The 17,456-nt window shown below is 37.2% G+C and overlaps 1 long non-coding RNA gene across 1 annotated transcript; it reads left to right on the top strand.

The window, feature by feature from the left end:
- The first annotated feature begins 15,310 nt into the window (after window positions 1-15,310).
- Window positions 15,311-16,581, top strand: LOC306902944. Its single transcript, XR_013787497.1, has 3 exons — window positions 15,311-15,789; window positions 16,280-16,377; window positions 16,452-16,581. It is a non-coding gene; the product is annotated as an uncharacterized lncRNA (long non-coding RNA).
- The last annotated feature ends 875 nt before the right edge of the window (window positions 16,582-17,456 follow it).

Raw genomic sequence — 17,456 nt, 5'->3', positions numbered from 1 at the left:
TTTTCCACAATTGAAACACTTCTCTGGATCATAATTACTAGAGGGTTTAAAACCTCCTCGCCATCTTCCTATTCTTCTGTGTTCTCCTCCGATATTCATTAGAGCCATGTGGAGTTCTTTATCTTGTGTGTTTTTCTTCTGAAGCTCTTTCTTGCCTGTTTGTCTTTCGGCGTGTACAGCATGACGGACAATCTCACTCATTCTCGCGCGATCTGGCTCGATGCATGATTTTTCCACTTCTCGTCTCAGCTCTTCTCTGAGGTTCCGCAGAAAAGCGGATCTGAGATGTCCTTCGAACGGACCAATGTCTGGTCCGTCTGAATCAGGTTGAAGTCCAGAATGTTCTTTAAATACTTCCTCCACAGGCCATTTACACTGTAGCTTTCTTAGGTCAGATGGTTTCAGTTTGACTTTCAACAGTCTCTCTAATTCTTTCATTGAGGGTGAGAATTCTTTGCAAAAGGTCAAAAGTTCTTTATACGTCGGTGCTGGTTGCGCTCTTTCTTGCTTTTGATGCACCACGGGCTGTGGCATGTGCGGCACTGGTGCTGGTGGAGATACTGGTGGGGGCACTGGAGCTACCTCGATCGGGTTCAGATGTCGGTGAGGAGGGACACAATCATCCTCCGGTTGGTGTTTGTAACAAGTCATAGATGGGGGTAAAGAAGACAGAGGGGTTAAATCATTATATTCAAGCAAAACAGGGTACAATGGAGTTTTCGGTGGTGGCAGTTCTTCCAATGCCATTTCTTTAAAAACATAGTCACGTCTATTAGCTTCCCTCTCCCATAACTCTAAACATTTACACGCTTCATCATATTTTTCTCTTTCTCTTTTGGACATTTTAAATATGTCTTTTTTCCCCATGTGTTCTCTTATTTTCCCTAATTTTGTGGTACTAAATGTACCGTTTTCTGGAAAGTTAGCTTTTTCTATTAAATAGGGTACACCTTGTAAACTTCCCGTTCCCCACCTTTTCCTCATTTCTCTGTATGTTGGTTTATCCATAATTCTGAATAGTCTCCCAGACTGTTTAGAATCTATCTCGATTCTGAGTAGTCTCCCCTCTTTAACTGTCTTAAGCAGTCCTCCAGACTGTTTAGAATCTATCTTGATTCTGAGTAGTCTCCCCTCAGACTGTTTAGCGCTAAGTAGTCTCCCCTTTCTTCTTAGACTGTTCAGAATATTTTCAACTCACCGTTTTTCACTTTTGTGCCTTGCACTGAGTTCTTTTGGGATCACGTCAGCCTGGGGTCCGGAGTAGAGTTCTCTCGTCCCTGTATGGGGTTAGAGCTGGATTTGCTATGTCCAGGATGATCAGTCAACTCTAATCCGTTCTCCATCAGCCTTGTGATCCCATACCTCGTCGCCAAATTGTTGTGGAATTTTCTTATTTTTTAATCAAGGTGAGTCAATTTTGACAAACGCAATATACAGAGACATCAGGTACTTTGCAAAGTATTTTATTGTCGTTTAATCTGCATCATAAGCAATGAGCATGATGCAGAGCAAAGGCGCTCTTTCCTCCTGCACCCAGAGTTTATATATTAAAACGTGAAAACCCCCTCCCTTTGCCCCCTAGCCAGAATCCCGAGCTGGTTTCCGAGAAGTGATGCCCGTTATTCCAAACAGAACATCTTGGCCTCTGCTCGAGGGCAAAGGCAGAGTGGTATGACGCGTATAGAGAAAAACATGATAACATAGAGAAGAAAACATAGATAGAAACTTCATAAACATATAGATAGACACATCAAGAAGCTAGACTAGAAAATTTCCATTACAATGTGATCAGTCTTTTTTGGTTTTTTGACACCTCAGGCGTTGAATCTTTCAGGGCCGCCTCAAACAGCTGTCTATGTTCACCCGCCTGCTTGGCATTCAAGTGGAGAACATAGAAGCGGTCGGCCGTGGCAGTGTCGTGGCACATGAACTGAGCAATTTTTTCGGTCATCAGACGTGTGCGCATTCTTAGCCTGGAAGAAGAAATAAGAAAGAAATAAGTTAGGAGGAGACAAATCTGATCCCGAAAGGCCTAGTGTTTATATGAATGTATACTCACGTATGTCGCTATCGACGTCCTGACGTCTGTGAAATTTGGCGTTCCTGGCAGCCCCATCTCCACCCACGCCTCCTGAAAATGCGCGTTTAAATTTTTACAGGGGTTGGGCTTTGAGGTGAAAAAAAAATACGGGGAGTCCGATCCTCCGACCAGCGTCTCCCTCATGTCGAGGAAGGTCTCCATCCATCCATACTCCTCGTCTGTAAGGGAGAGCTGGGCCGCCCCGAAGGCCTGGTTCGTCTTGTGGGTTGCGATCTGTAGAAGATTGAAGCAAAGATTGAGCGCGTGAGCGAGCGAGTGACTGAGCGAGCGAGCGAGCGAGGTGCGTGAGAATGAGAAAGCGAGCTACTCACGTTAATTAGAAAGTTCCCGGCCGGTTCCCCTTTACGGGCACCGGTCACCTCTTTCACCAGCATGTTTTGGTAGACACCCCCGCGGTGCCCGTAGATGGTGGCGAGGTAGGCGGTCAGGTGCCCGTAGAACCTCCACTGGTCCTTTGTGGTGGGCGATGTCTTTAACTTCTCTGTGTCCTTTCTTGAAAAGTACTTCCTAGGTCTTCAAGGGGTCTTAGGACAGAGAATGTTTTCTCTAATAGATGGTACAGAAAAGCTTGTATTAACTTGGGTTAAAATACATTTGTGCCTTTTGTGAATTTTTATTTATTTAATGGTGAAGCAATAATGCTCTTTTACCTTGATTGTTATGTGGGTGTGCACTCCAAGTATGCCCTTGTTCTTCTTCTTCCTGAAGGAAGCCCGGGACTATACATGGAGCTATAGAAAAAGTCCTATTGGTACAATGACAAAATCTATACATGAACATATTTGTTGGATCAGTGTATAACACTGGGTTTTGCATAGTACTAAACAGTTCCTCTTTGCTGTTTTAAAAGTAATTTATACTGTGGTCTAGCTAAATACTTGATTCTGATAGGTTCAAAGGAGTGCATTTAAACAGTTTTATGCACAAATAGATCCAGTCAGCCTAATCACTATTCTAAAAATTTAATGTGCTGCCTGTAAACATTGGTAACTGTAGCAACAATATTACACATGCAAAAAGTAAAGGGGGAAGCTTACATAATAGACAGTTGCTTTCTATTTGCAAAATGTTTGAGTCTTATCTGTATAATGTGCTGTTTTTTCATCTTTCCCTAACAAATAAATGTATCTTGCAACTGACTTGGGGTGAAGTTCATTTGCTAATTAAAGACAATTGCAGACTAAAAACAATTTAATTAAGATTATGTGAGTGGTGCTCTGTGTCCCTAGAGGAGTTGTAGCGAGCTCTTGTAATGTTGCACTTTTTACCTTGATTGTGTGAGTGTTCACCCCAAGCATCCTCAGGCATCTCTGTCTCAGAGAAGGTTGTTGGTATTACTTGAGCTAAAGTTTTGGATTTGGTAGGTAAAGAATGTAATTATACATATGTTGTATGTAATGATTTATTTAATTAAAGCAGAATATTAGCATGTGACTGAACATTTCTATATATCATAAATGCCTACTGTGTATTCAGAGGTGTTACAGCTGGAGAGAGTGTCAAAACATGCCTGCTGTGGCTCCTCCGTGGCTGGTTTGGGGTGATTGATTAATGCTGTTTTAAGAATTGTTGTACAAGTGTGTGATGTCTGCCTCCATCAAAGCAAATTATCTTGAACTCCACAAAGCCAAACTTTTTACTAAAACTTATTTTCCCCTCCTAACTCATCAAATTTGGTACAATGCATTTAGTTTTTAGACCTGAAGGTAGTTTCTATCCAACCTGTTCATAAAAACATGCAACAGAATCGGGCCTATCAAAACATTACAAAGCTACAAGCAATGAGATCCTGTGCAACACATTTATTTAGTAAGGAATGTTTTGGGCCCAGCACAAAGTGCATTAAACCCCTGTTTTTCCACTCCGGTCCTAAAGGACCCACTTTCACAATAGCAATTCACTGCTGATATTTCTGTGTATAAATCCTCCCGAAATTTGACTTAAAAATTGTAAAAATGGTCAGCTGTGGCCTAATGGTTAGAGCGTTGGGCTTGTGATCAGAAGGTCGCCGGTTCTAATCTCAGTACCAGCAGGTCATGACTGAAGGGTCCTTGAGCAAGACACCTTACCCCTGATTGCTCTGCAGTAATGTGACACTGTATAAAACTACTTGTAAGTCGCTTTGGATAAAAGTGTCTGCCAAATGAATAAATGTAAAATGTAAATGTATTCTAGACCCCATTTGTTTGATAATCTTGACAGATGAATCAAACAAAAACTATTCTGCTATAGTGATTAAATATACAGAACACTCTTTATAAGTGATATATATAATACAATATAATATAATAATACAAACACACCCAGCAATATAATCACACCCCCAACATCGATTGGCTAAATCATTGCAAAGTATTGGAAAATCAAGTGCATTTCATTAGTGTTTTGTCAGGCTTAGTAGGCATGTCAGAGGATGTGTTATAGCAAATGGGAAATTTTGATTTAAATATGGCAGGGCAGATACAATTCAATTGTATTTTTACATTGTATTTTTGCAAACTGTTTTCATTTGGATTTAAATTGTCAAAGTTTTTACATCCAAAAGTAGTCAATGCTATTGCAAATACAATTCCTTTTTAAAATCACCCCATAGTAATCCAAATCAGAAAGAACATTACAGGAGGATTTCCTCCAGGACCGGAGTTGAGAAAAAACACTTAAAGCATTCACTTTTGTATTTGTTCAAACTTACAGTTGCTGGAAGAATTGACTGTTTTACTTGAAGTCAGTGGATGTTGCAAAACAGGACCTGAAAATAAAGATATATTATTTATAACTCAGTAGTTATACATGTTTACATAACAACATTTATCTAGTCATTGTTATTGTTACCCTTGATGTGTTTTGATGTGGGTGGAGCTTTTGGTGCCTTTGGAACTAGAAGAGCTTTTGGCGCCGGTGGAGCTTTTGGCGCCGGTGGAGCTTTTGGCGCCGGTGGAGCTTTTGGTGCCTTTGGAACTAGAAGAGCTTTTGGTGCCGGTGGAGCTTTTGGCGCCGGTGGAGCTTTTGGTGCCTTTGGAACTAGAAGAGCTTTTGGTGCCGGTGGAGCTTTTGGCGCCGGTGGAGCTTTTGGTGCCTTTGGAACTAGAAGAGCTTTTGGCGCCGGTGGAGCTTTTGGCGCCGGTGGAGCTTTTGGTGCCTTTGGAACTAGAAGAGCTTTTGGCGCCGGTGGAGCTTTTGGCGCCGGTGGAGCTTTTGGCGCCGGTGGAGCTTTTGGTGCCTTTGGAACTAGAAGAGCTTTTGGTGCCGGTGGAGCTTTTGGTGCCTTTGGAACTAGAAGAGCTTTTGGTGCCGGTGGAGCTTTTGGTGCCTTTGGAACTAGAAGAGCTTTTGGTGCCGGTGGAGCTTTTGGCGCCGGTGGAGCTTTTGGTGCCTTTGGAACTAGAAGAGCTTTTGGTGCCGGTGGAGCTTTTGGTGCCTTTGGAACTAGAAGAGCTTTTGGTGCCGGTGGAGCTTTTGGCGCCGGTGGAGCTTTTGGCGCCGGTGGAGCTTTTGGCGCCGGTGGAGCTTTTGGTGCCTTTGGAACTAGAAGAGCTTTTGGTGCCGGTGGAGCTTTTGGCGCCGGTGGAGCTTTTGCCGCCGATGGAGGTTTTGGAGCTGATTGAACTGTTGTGGGTGGGAGAACTTTCTTCTTTTTTTTGGGTGGGGACTCTACAGGCTCATCATCTGATGAATAGGTTTTTTTTCTGATAACAAAAGCAGTATATTTTACAAAGAAAAGTAGACCATAAAAATAACTTGCTTATCAAATTTTACTGAATTCTTGTTCTGGACTCAAAAGTTAATAGATTCCTTTGGGTTTTTTCTATTATTTTTACAAAGGTTGTTTATTATATGTTAAAAACAGTTTCCGTCCTAAAGTGGTCTTCATCTCCAACCCTAATCAAACACGCGTGCATGTGTGCATGTAAACGGTCATAATTTATTTAACCATGTTTTTCAAACCCCAAAGATTTTTTTCTTCAAAGGAACCAAGTCTACATTTAATAAAATGAATTTGAGTCCGCTGAAGACGCGGAATGCTAGACACTCCTCAACAATGAAGCTTTGACCGAATGCATGATGATGGTGTCATATAGTGTGTCTTCTGTCAAATTATGCTGATATTATCTACTGCAATCTCACACAATTACAAGCTGCTGCATATTTTCTGGAGTTTGCATTAAATTCTGTGATCCGGTGTTCATTTCCACACAATAAAAAACTTTTGTAATGCAGCTTTCACATCTTTTTGTAGTAAACGACCTTCCTACTATCTAACCATACATTTTTTACCATCAAGTTAAAAAGCTCAAAAACAGCAGTACATATCTTTTCATAGTATCTAAAGTAAATACAGCTTTTGACAACTTACTTGGGAATTCTTTTTCCGCTAGGTGTTTCTGGTTCAGAATTTATATCAGAGGTGTAGCACGCTTTTTTCCTAATAATAATAAAGCATTTTCATGTATTAAAGCATTAAATATATACATCAGTTCTGAAAAGATTTACCCACAATTAGTTTCTCAAGAAATTCCATGTGTATATATCTGTCTCTTCTTTTTCTTATATGGAGTTATAATGCCACAAATGCTGGATTTTCCTAGCTTTGTGTAATTGAATAGTGGGTAAGATTCTGAAACTTAATTCAAACTAATTTTGGTCTGGTTAAAGGGAAATATCCATATTTATGAGCATTTTGAGCACAGTTAAGTAGTAACGGCTCTGATCCTGTGCATTAAGCATCGGTTGCTTCAGAAGGCCTTTATTAACCCCATGGAGCCGTGAGCAGTTTTTTGATCAATAGATTCACAATTTGAAGCTTCAAAATCGTACCCACTATTCACTCACATTATAAACTCTGGAAGATTCAGCTTTCGTGGTATTATAGCAAAGAAAGCAATATACCCATAAGGTGCCTTGAGGGTGCATAAAACATGGTAAAAGAAATTGGGACTGAAATATGGCTTTAAGTGTTATGTTTTTAATAATCTTTTTATAATCCTTTACAGTGAAATGTACTGTACTTACCTGACTCATGGAGAATTCTAGCCTGATGGTTTGGTCCAACCCTTCTCTGGTTGCGGTGCCTCCATCACTTTTACGCTCCTCAGCAGCCGGTCCCTATCCTTGTATGGAGGCCACCATGAGTGACCATTGGAGAACCACGACTGTGCTACAGGACCGGTGGTTCCCTCTCCCACAAACTCGACAATCAGGTACATTTTTGTTTAACTGCACCAACCTGGTTCACCCTTAATGTTTAACAATATTCTGATTAAGTAACAAAATTAATTAAAAAAAATTTTTTAAACTGTAACACTTTACTTTAAGGTTCCTTCATAAGGCATTTATGAATGTGTTCATTAATGAATAATTAGTAATTTACAAATGCATTATAAGGCAGTTAAAACTGCATAAATTAAAAGGGGGGTTTTAACTAAATACCTGCCAAATAGGAAGCTATTTTTAACGCATGATATAAATGTTTAATGTATTTTTTATTATTTGATTCGAAAGCAGATTCCTTATCATCTTGTTGTTATTTGCAAAAGAGGCATTTCACAGGTTACTAACGTTCATAACTTATTACTTACTGGTATACAGGTATTCACTTTTTATTAAGGTGCATTTTCACAGGGTAATAATGTTCAGAACAATAAATTGTATAAAGGTGATCACTACATTAAGGTGCAATTTCACATGTTACTTTCGAGTCAAATAAATAATGAATAAATACATTTATTTAGCATTAATAACATTATTTAGGAATTAAAAAAGTCTCACTATTTGGCAGGTATTTTGTTAGAATCCCCATTTTTTATAACTGCTGTAATTATGAACAAGTAATTTACAAATGCATTATAATGAACACATTTATAAATGCTTTATATAGAGAACCTTAATGTAGAGTGATAATGTAAAAACAAATGAATAACTACTGTGTATGTAAAAGTGGAACTGAAACAAAATAACGGTCATAAGGAACTAAGAAAGCTTTCCCCTCAATGTTCTCAAATTTGCAGAAATTTGTTGTTGTTGCGATGGTGTCAATAAGATGAATGCCAAGCACTGAGGAAGGCAGGGGATAATCGAAGAAAGGTTTGTGGCTTTTAAATGTACTGTATGCCACATAAATTTCATCCTCCAGGGAAATGATATTTTGCAGCTTTGCTACATTTCCACTGATGTAAACAAAACTGTTAGCGTTGTCCAGTTTGAGAGTGTAAGAACATGTTCTTAGTTCTTTGTACTGTGTGGCTCCATGAAAAGATTCAGGTACAGGGCCAGCTGCATGTTGTTTTCTGAGTGATTGTAGACTGTTTTTCAGTTTTTCAGTTTTGCATTTCAGAAAACCTCTTTACAATTTGACTTAGTGGACATGTTGGCTTCCGCAAAAGTCTCTTCAGTTTATGCAGGTAATCCTCAGACTTAAAAGCGCTGAAGTTGTCAAGGACGCCATGGTGTTTTGCATCTTCTGCAAGATGTACAAGACTGTGAACATTGTAGGTCAAAAATTTAAGGCCATATAGTTGTCCAAAGTGGGTAACAAATAGTTGCCATACTCGTCTGTTCGCAAGTTACCAGAATTTACCATGATAACCAAGGTCTGTAGAGTCTGAGGTGCAGTTCTTGGGTTGTTTAGAACTTCTCTAAAACTGCATGGTCTGGCCTTAGGGTGAATTTGCTGGGATGTCATTGTCCACACCTGACAAGATTGACAGCTGTCTTGAATGTCTGCTCAATGTGAATAATAAAGGTGATAGTAGAGGTGCTCACACTTGCTGATGATCAGTTTATCAAAGGCATTTGATTAGCATTGTCTAGTTACTGATCCTCTTAATTGCTATGGAAGTGATAAGGGTGTCTTAACTGTCCTTACTTTTTCACCCATGGCTTTTTCGTGACATGGTGTAATTCGTCATGTATTGTTGTTCATCTGAGATTGTATTTTCCCAATGTAAAGGGCAGCCATGTCCCAGATCATTTTTTTATTATTTCCTGATACAGAAAACTAAAATATACAATAGGGTGTTCTAGCTTTTTGTATATACTGTATATATCATTATAATAGTTAATAATTCATTACATTTATATAACACATTTCTTGGTACTCAAAGCATTTTGGATGGAAGGGGAGAATCTCCTCAATCACCACCAATGTACAGTATCCACCAGAATGATGTGACAGCAGCCATATTGCACCAAAACTCCCAACGAATACCAGCTTATTGTTTGAGAAGAGACATTTACACGAAGCCAATTAGAACATATAGGGGTTGATTAGGAGGCCAGGATGTAAAGAGGCAAATGTATATATATATAATGTGTGTGTTTTAAACAGGTGTCAGAATGTGCAGTGTGCCAAGCAGCCGGTCATATTATCAAACAAGAGGTGGAGTACACCCCGATAAAGGTAGGTATTGTATACACATAATCGAAATCCACTGTCTGTTGTTTTATCACAAAACATATCTAAAATACAGATATAAAAACACTGCAGAAAGGGCCCGGCATTGTCAGAGCGAATTACGTTTTCTATCAATAGTAAGGGATAAAACGAAGTTCAACCCTAAGAAAATATTTTGACGTAGTATCCATTTAACCTGTATGCTATTGCAAAAGTTATTGTTACATTTCTATACTTGTGTCAGTGTTTTCTATTCACTGATTTCAGCTATATTTCTTGCATGCTACAACATATAAGAAACGTGATTGTAGAGCTGTTTTTTCCGTTTAGGGCTACTGTTCAAAACATAGCTGCTAAATATGGCGAAATCCGTCTATGGAGCCTGTTATGTATGTAGATAAAAATAACTTATTCCAAGTAAAACAAACACAACGGTTCATTATGTAAGGTCTTTATACACCTATGAAGACATTGTTTTTTAAAGAGGCAAAAAATGTGACATTTGCTCCTTTAACCCATACAGAGAAGACACACGAAATTCTCAGGTGCAAAAAACACATATGATCACATGTGATATATGTGTTTTTGGACACACACTCAATTATGTTTTGAATTCCTATGTTATAAAAAAATCGATTATGAATTTCTAGCAAGCTATAAACCAGAGCCCTTTAATACCAGGGGCCAGATGCATAAACCACTTAGACTAGTCTTACAAGTTAGTCATCTAATTTATTTCTTCACTACTCACACAATTACAAGTACATAAAGAGCTAGATTGGCCTAGTTGAAAAGCAAGAATGATTAGTGCTAACAAATTACTACTCTGTGATTTTTATGCAAAGTGACTGAATATATAAAAACAAAACCGCCTCTAGGTGGCTGCAAGGCACTGCTCTATTGGGATTACTTAATGGTTAATGTTCATTTTCTCTGGTTTGCAAATCTTAAGGATGATTCAAGAAATGTACCTAATTGACTGATAAAAATGTAAGAGGACATACATAGGCCAAACTGTTTGTGAAAGGGGTTCAGTGATTTCATTAAGCACAACATTCCTGAATCAACATCCTTTTTGATCCTTGAGTAAAACTTTTTTAATTTGATTGAGGAATAAATTTACAGTTAATATACATTTTAGGCTATAACCAATGCTGTGCATAATCTCCAATAAAATGAGCAAACCACAATAACAGCCATCATATTTTTGTGCAATTCCTTATTTGCTAGATAGATAATGGTAGATAGAGTGCAAAACAGTGGAATATACAACAGTTATGTCATAATCCAGTTTAATGAAATTCTCTTGTGGTTTGATATCATTCATAATATTCATTCAGTTTTACAGGTGAATGGAGTCCTTTCTGCAGAGGACTGGTCTGGTTCTCATGTTTTAGCTGAGGTTTTGTGCAGGTGGACATCTAGTGACAAAGTCTTCACAGGCGATTTGTCTTTAAGACTCGTCTAGTTGTCAGTGCTGTTGTGGTCACTTCATTGTTTGAATAAGGATTGTATCTAGGTGACTACAGTGGTCATCTGGACTGGATACAAACTAGATCAAGATGACTACAGTGACCTTGGAATAAGAATGAAACATACAAACAAATATTAGTGTAGATACCATTCATTCATAAAGTAACATGTACATTTAGGTATTTTCCTAGTGTTGGTTGACACAGTGCATGGATTGTGCCATTTTGCTAATCAAACTTGGCTTCAGTTTGCAGAGAACATTTTACAGGGGGAGGTGATAAATATTCACACCTCACAGAAGGCAGTGGACAAGTTGAGGCTTGAGACTTGAGCTACTTCCCTCCTCAGAGAATCAGGTCTGTTTATTTTTTTGCTCAGCATGTTAATCAATTCATGTTGTTGGTTTTATGCAATTAATAGGCCTATCATAAAAATGCAGCTCTGTGCTAGTGAATCTTTGCTGTGTAATGCAAACTGTGTTAGTCTGAATTTATTTGTTGAATACTTTTTGTCTTACCAGATGATCTAAGCGGCTTGTGCTTTTATTGTGGGATGGAGGACAAGGGTAAAACACAATGGGTGGGTTATTCACATTACAAAATATACAAAAAAAATGTACGATTGCAGTAGTAATCACATCTTTCTACATCATCTATTAATGTATTCATTATTAATGTTGATTTTATGTGATTACTCTCTATTGAACAAGGTGTGATGTAGGAAATCCTATTGTAGTCAGAACACAAGATTATGTTGTTGAGAACTTCTTAAATTAAAGGAATAGTAAGAATATTAAAAATCAGTTTATTCACATATCACCTATTTTTAGAAATACCCTATAATTCAAAACATGTACCACTAAATGTCACTGTTTTCCCAGGTTTGCTGTGACGGATGTGAAAGGTGGTACCACCATGATTGTGTACAGAGCCCTCCAGTGGATGTGGATTACTTGTGTCCTGCATGCCAGTAAAAGTGTCCCTTGCTGCAATATTTGTTTTACTACCTGTGCCAAGTAGTTTATGTTTAACTTGTGTTTGTCAAAGTATCTTGGAAATGTTTCTTTTTCACTTTTCTGACAATGCAAGCCTTGAACATTTTATGAGTTATATTTTATTTAATTCCTAGATTGTTTCTTTTGTTATCAAGATGTTTTTACAGATTTTTTTTAAATTACAAACGAAATTAAAAAAAGGTTTCTTGTAATAATTAGAACTAAATTGCAATTAATGCTTTGTGTATGCTTTCCCAGAAGAAGAGTTGAGGCGAATATGTTTAAAACTTTCGTCGTCCCATATCACCGTACATCTGAGTTTATATTATATTTCACATACAAATTGTAATCTAATCATGAAAAACTATACATTGAAAGATCCAAGACTTGTCGTGAAAAGCACCCCCCTCTTAAATTTGCTCGTGTTCGCCCCAGCATGAAATAATTATGAAAGTATGATTATAGAACTTATACAGTCTAATGGGGGGAGTTTCATGCTTGAGACACATTCCTAGTGGGAGATATGGGGGGGGGGGGGGGGGTGCAGACTGGCTCATTTAAATTAGTTGATTTGTCCTGAAAAGCAGTAAACTTGCTCTGTGCACGTAAATTGTTACACAGTAGATGTCAGTTTTTACAAGCTTATGGGCAAAAAAAATCCTGCCAATTCTGGTCCTGATTTGTATGGCTTAATAAAATTATAAAATAATTTTTAATTATAACTGCTTTATAAAATTATTAAATGCCTGATTGGTATTTATGAAAATATGCTACGCGTATGCAGTAACCGTTTTATAAAAGCAATTGCATTTTATAACTGCTTCGAGGGTGTTATTGCTGTAATGTAACACACTGAGGGCATCTAGTGGATTTAAACAGCATTGCAGTTTCCGCCTTTTATATTTAGAAGAATTTCAGCAAATGCGCGTTCCCGCGACTGGGTGCCTTTCACGGCAGGCGTGCTTTTCTCGGCACAACACCTGTCAGAGAATCAAGAGTGAAGGAAGACATTGAGGCTTTGCTTGGCAATCATATGTATTCCTGTCGCCACTATGATTGAACATGTGGGTTTGTTCTACAAGGGAAATAATAACAATTACACATTATCAATAACCATCGCTAACATTGTTAGCATAGCCAATAGCGCTTGTAGTGCAAATATGCACAGTACAAATGTATAACCTACATCTCCATGGCGCTAATACAATGAACACCACATATAATAATATTTAGGGTAATATATTGTAACCGAGCGTTTATGTAGGTTCGCCTGAAACTTGTGCTGCATAAAATAAAAAACTGCTGCTTTCTTCTGGTACATAACTCTTCGCCTTTATTAAGAGATCGCACATGTAATAACACCGCACTTTAGTTCCCAGTGCGCAGGCCCAATCCTCAACTACGGCGAGCCCCGAGGGGAAAACAGTATTGCACACACACACACACTTACTGCAATGCGATTGGTCTCAGTATTCCAAAAGAAGAAAACTCAAATAAAATCTGTCACAATATTATCATAAGCAGTAATGTGCAAACCCGTTTGTAGCAGCTACATGTAGCGTTAGCTTAGAAACATCGTGCCAATCACGTCCGCAAATAACCGCTAAAGCGGAACAATACAAACATTGGAAACAGCGATAGCAGACATAATACTGATTTCAACATTGTGCAAACTCACTTGTAATAAATGAACACATTACGGGACAGAAGCAGCAACATTAACAAAGAATGAAACCTTTACTGATATGTTACACTAATACTGGTCCGTCTAGGAAACACAAAAACACTTTAGTTCCTAAGGCAGGCTTTCTGACAGCCTATTTGTACCTGTTCCATTTATATTTGTTGTTATTTTGTTACTGAAAAACTTTTTTGTTACTGCTCTTTAATAATTGCTTTTTCTAACTTTTTACTTACTTTACTGTGCTGAAGTGGTGCCTTCAGGTACAAAAGAACTGGTAACATAGAGACTTGTAACTGAACTTGCACACTGTTTTTAAAAGCATCATTTCTTTACTCTTGTCATGAATAATCACTTGAAGACTATGAACAGAGTTTTCTTCCAATAAAAACTAACGTTACCACAGAGACGATCGATCAAGTGTCAAACTATATTTCCAGATTTTAGCCACAATATACCAAGTTGTTGCTAACAATGATATATTCGCTTTGTTTTTAGTTGTCAGTTAAGTGATCGCTTAAAGTCATGGAAATAACCAAACGTCTAACTTAAAATTCTGAAAATATTAAGATTAACACTTGATGTTTGCTGCATGTGACTGTTTTAAACAACAAAACGCTTTTAACATTTAATGTTAACATTACCTCAGAGTTCCTGTGAAAAACTGTTCCAGTGTGAATATTCATAGTTTGTTTCGCGGTGGGCGTGGCTTTTAGACTGTCATGTGTTGTGTGCTCTTTCCTAGTTTGCTGAATTATTTCGCAATAAAGTGGAATGCACTTTTGACGCCTTTAGATGTTACACTGTTTATGTGGGATTAACTTATTTTTTTGTATGTGATTTTATAAAAACCATTTCTCACTTGCTGTTGTTGTTTGTTCTTTTCATAACTTTAATTGATTGAAATTACTTTGTGGTTCGATACATATTCAAATAAATATTTTAAATGTTCTCTGATGTTGTTTTGTGTTGAATCTTGTCAGTTTTAAAGAATAATTTGTGTCCCTATCACAGGATCATTTTGAGTAAAAGCCAAAAATACATGAGAATCTAATTTAAGTTTGATGTGAAGATTCACATTTAAATGTGTCATTTAGGAGAAGGGTAACCTCCCAGATAGCAACCCAGCAAACACAAAACGTTTTTACAACGTTGCATTTTGGTTACAATTAGGTAATGTTGCAGTACAACTTTTTAAAAACCACACCGTATATTTAAAAAAATATCCAACTAAAATAAAATCTAGTTACAACTTTTAACAACGTTGCATTTTGGTTACAATTAGATAATGTTGCAGTACAACGTGTTTAAAACGTTTTAAAAACCACACCCTATATTAAAAAAATATGCAACTAAAATAAAATGTTTTTAAAACTTTAGAAAAAATACCTGAGTGCTATGTTTTAGAAAATAGTTTAAAACATAAATATCATGTGTGTCAAAACGAAGACCAAACGGTAACTTTTGTGACACGTTTTTTTAGGTGTTAAAATAGTTTTATATTGATTAAAGAATCAATATCATGTTAACACATAATATGAACGCTAACAGAGAGTAAATAAACTTACAGGTTTAGATTTCTCCAAGCAAAGTTTGTTCGCGTTGTGAACCGAAACTAGGCGATCTAGTATGGGATCAGTTACCCGCCACAAGTATTGTGGTAATGGTTTGAAAAATAATGAGCGTAAATAAAAAAATTGAAAACACGTGTAAAATAATAGCGCAAAAAACTAAAAAACAAATGCAAACAACAAACAACGCGGTCACGGATCGAAAAGTAATAAGCGTGAATCCAAAATGTTAACACGTTAACAATAGTTCTGCATAAAACTTGAAACATGAATTCAACATTTTCCAAATCACAAACAAAATCAGGTTTCGCTCATATTTATTTTTTTGTCCGTGCTTACGGTCTTTTCCCCTTTGCTCTCGTTTCCACTTTCTGCGCTTGGTTTTCTAAATGCTGCAGTTCAAGTTTCATGGTAATTAGGGCGGGCTTCGGCGCCACCATTGGTCCACTAGTTCTAGATTGACAGCTCCTCCTCTAGCCAATCAGTCAACGAGGGTGTTGACGTCACCCCAAACGCGACTCACGGCATACCTCTGAAGATGGATTATATCCGTCAGCTGCAAATCGCGGACAACCACAGGTAATTAAACATCATTATATCATTACTGAGTGTCAGATACACTTCTTATATCTGTAATGAGTTCGCTCTGCCAGGCTTGTTGACCGATTCGACCATAAGTCCGTTAAATTGACATGTGCCCAGCTGGGTTTAGTCAGCGGTGCTATCGTTTAGTTATTCTATTGAGTTATTTAAGATTATTGGCTGTATATTTAGAAAAAGACTGAATTGGTGTAAATGCGTGATGTTGCTAGCTCATGAGAATGATAATACCATGCATATCTTAACTAATTTAGATTTGCACGTCATGTAACATTAGCATCTTTTCTAACGGGTGAAGTTTACATTAGTTGACTACTGTTGAGATATTCTGGCTGGTAACCATCTATCATTAATAAACATTATCCAGGTTAACTGTCCTTTAAATACTAAATAAATGTTATTGCAATGCTTTCATAAATAGACCCATTTTATTTTACGTTGCAACCTTGTGCTAAAATTGTTTACAAAGCAGTTATTCCCTATGCAACATTCTGAGTTGCATCAGTGCTTGGCCTGTATGGATTGCTGGACACGATTATGGAAAGGATCTCTGCAAGAAACAACACAGTAAGTTACATTTCTTTACCAGCAATGTTTTTTTAACAGCAGTTTATAATTCTATCGACTTGCATGTTTTCCAGAAAGATGTTGACAACATCCTCAGCCACATTTCTCCTGAAATCAGTGCAAGAGAGAGTTCCACAACTTTGGTAAAGAGGAAGATCATGAGCTACTTTTAATTATATTAACATCAAGAAACGTAGAGCTGGGCTTTGCATTGTATACTATTTTTAAAATTCGCTAACTCAAACGCTATTTTAGCATTTATTGAGTGCAGTGGATCTGTGAATTTCATCTAAAGCGAATCTATAAATTTCAGTAAAAACAAGCTGCTAACTAAACTTGAACTCCGATCAATGTTGTTATGTCATGACCAAGAGTTTCAGAAAGCTAACCGATAAAGTTGAAAGCTTTTTACAAGCATTTATTGGACAAATGTGAAATTTAGAACCACCAAAAGACAATTATCTTGCCGATTTAATACTTGTCTTTCATTTATTAATGTTTCTATATTGTATTATATGCTAAATGTTTGCTAAATTATATACAGTTTGCTTTTTTTTAAGTAGTAGACTTGGTTGTCTCACCTCACTCTCTTAAAGACTGTTATATTTGCATTATATTATTTTTTCCATTTTATTTAGCATTTGAGTTACTTTTGATTTAATATAGATATCATTGCTGTCATGTGGAAATTTCCTAAAATTGTATTTTCCATTTATTATTGGTCACTCTTTGTTAACCAATACTGTAAGTCTTTTGCATTATTTTAATAAAGCCTTCTGAAAGTGACTGCTTTTATTTTATTTTCAGGCAAAAGGTGTTAATTTATACATCACTTCCTAATATATTATGGAGAAATGGAGTATACAAAAATTTGTGTATACAGTTTTTATTTTCTTTGTGCTAAGCATAATCACATTTATAATGGTGTTAAATGACAGAAATTATAACAATTATAGTCTGGGGCTTTAAGATTCAAGTATCAACAGGCTGTGTCACAAAATTGAACACTAAATAAATATCTGAGATTTGCTTATTAGTTCTGAACTGAGCTGACGGCATACACTCATCCACATGAGGGA

The sequence above is a fragment of the Barbatula barbatula genome (assembly GCF_947034865.1).
Source record: "Barbatula barbatula genome assembly, chromosome: 13".
Taxonomy (NCBI): domain Eukaryota; kingdom Metazoa; phylum Chordata; class Actinopteri; order Cypriniformes; family Nemacheilidae; genus Barbatula; species Barbatula barbatula.
Note: the sequence above shows the minus strand (reverse complement) of the source record. Positions and strands in the feature narration are given on the sequence as shown.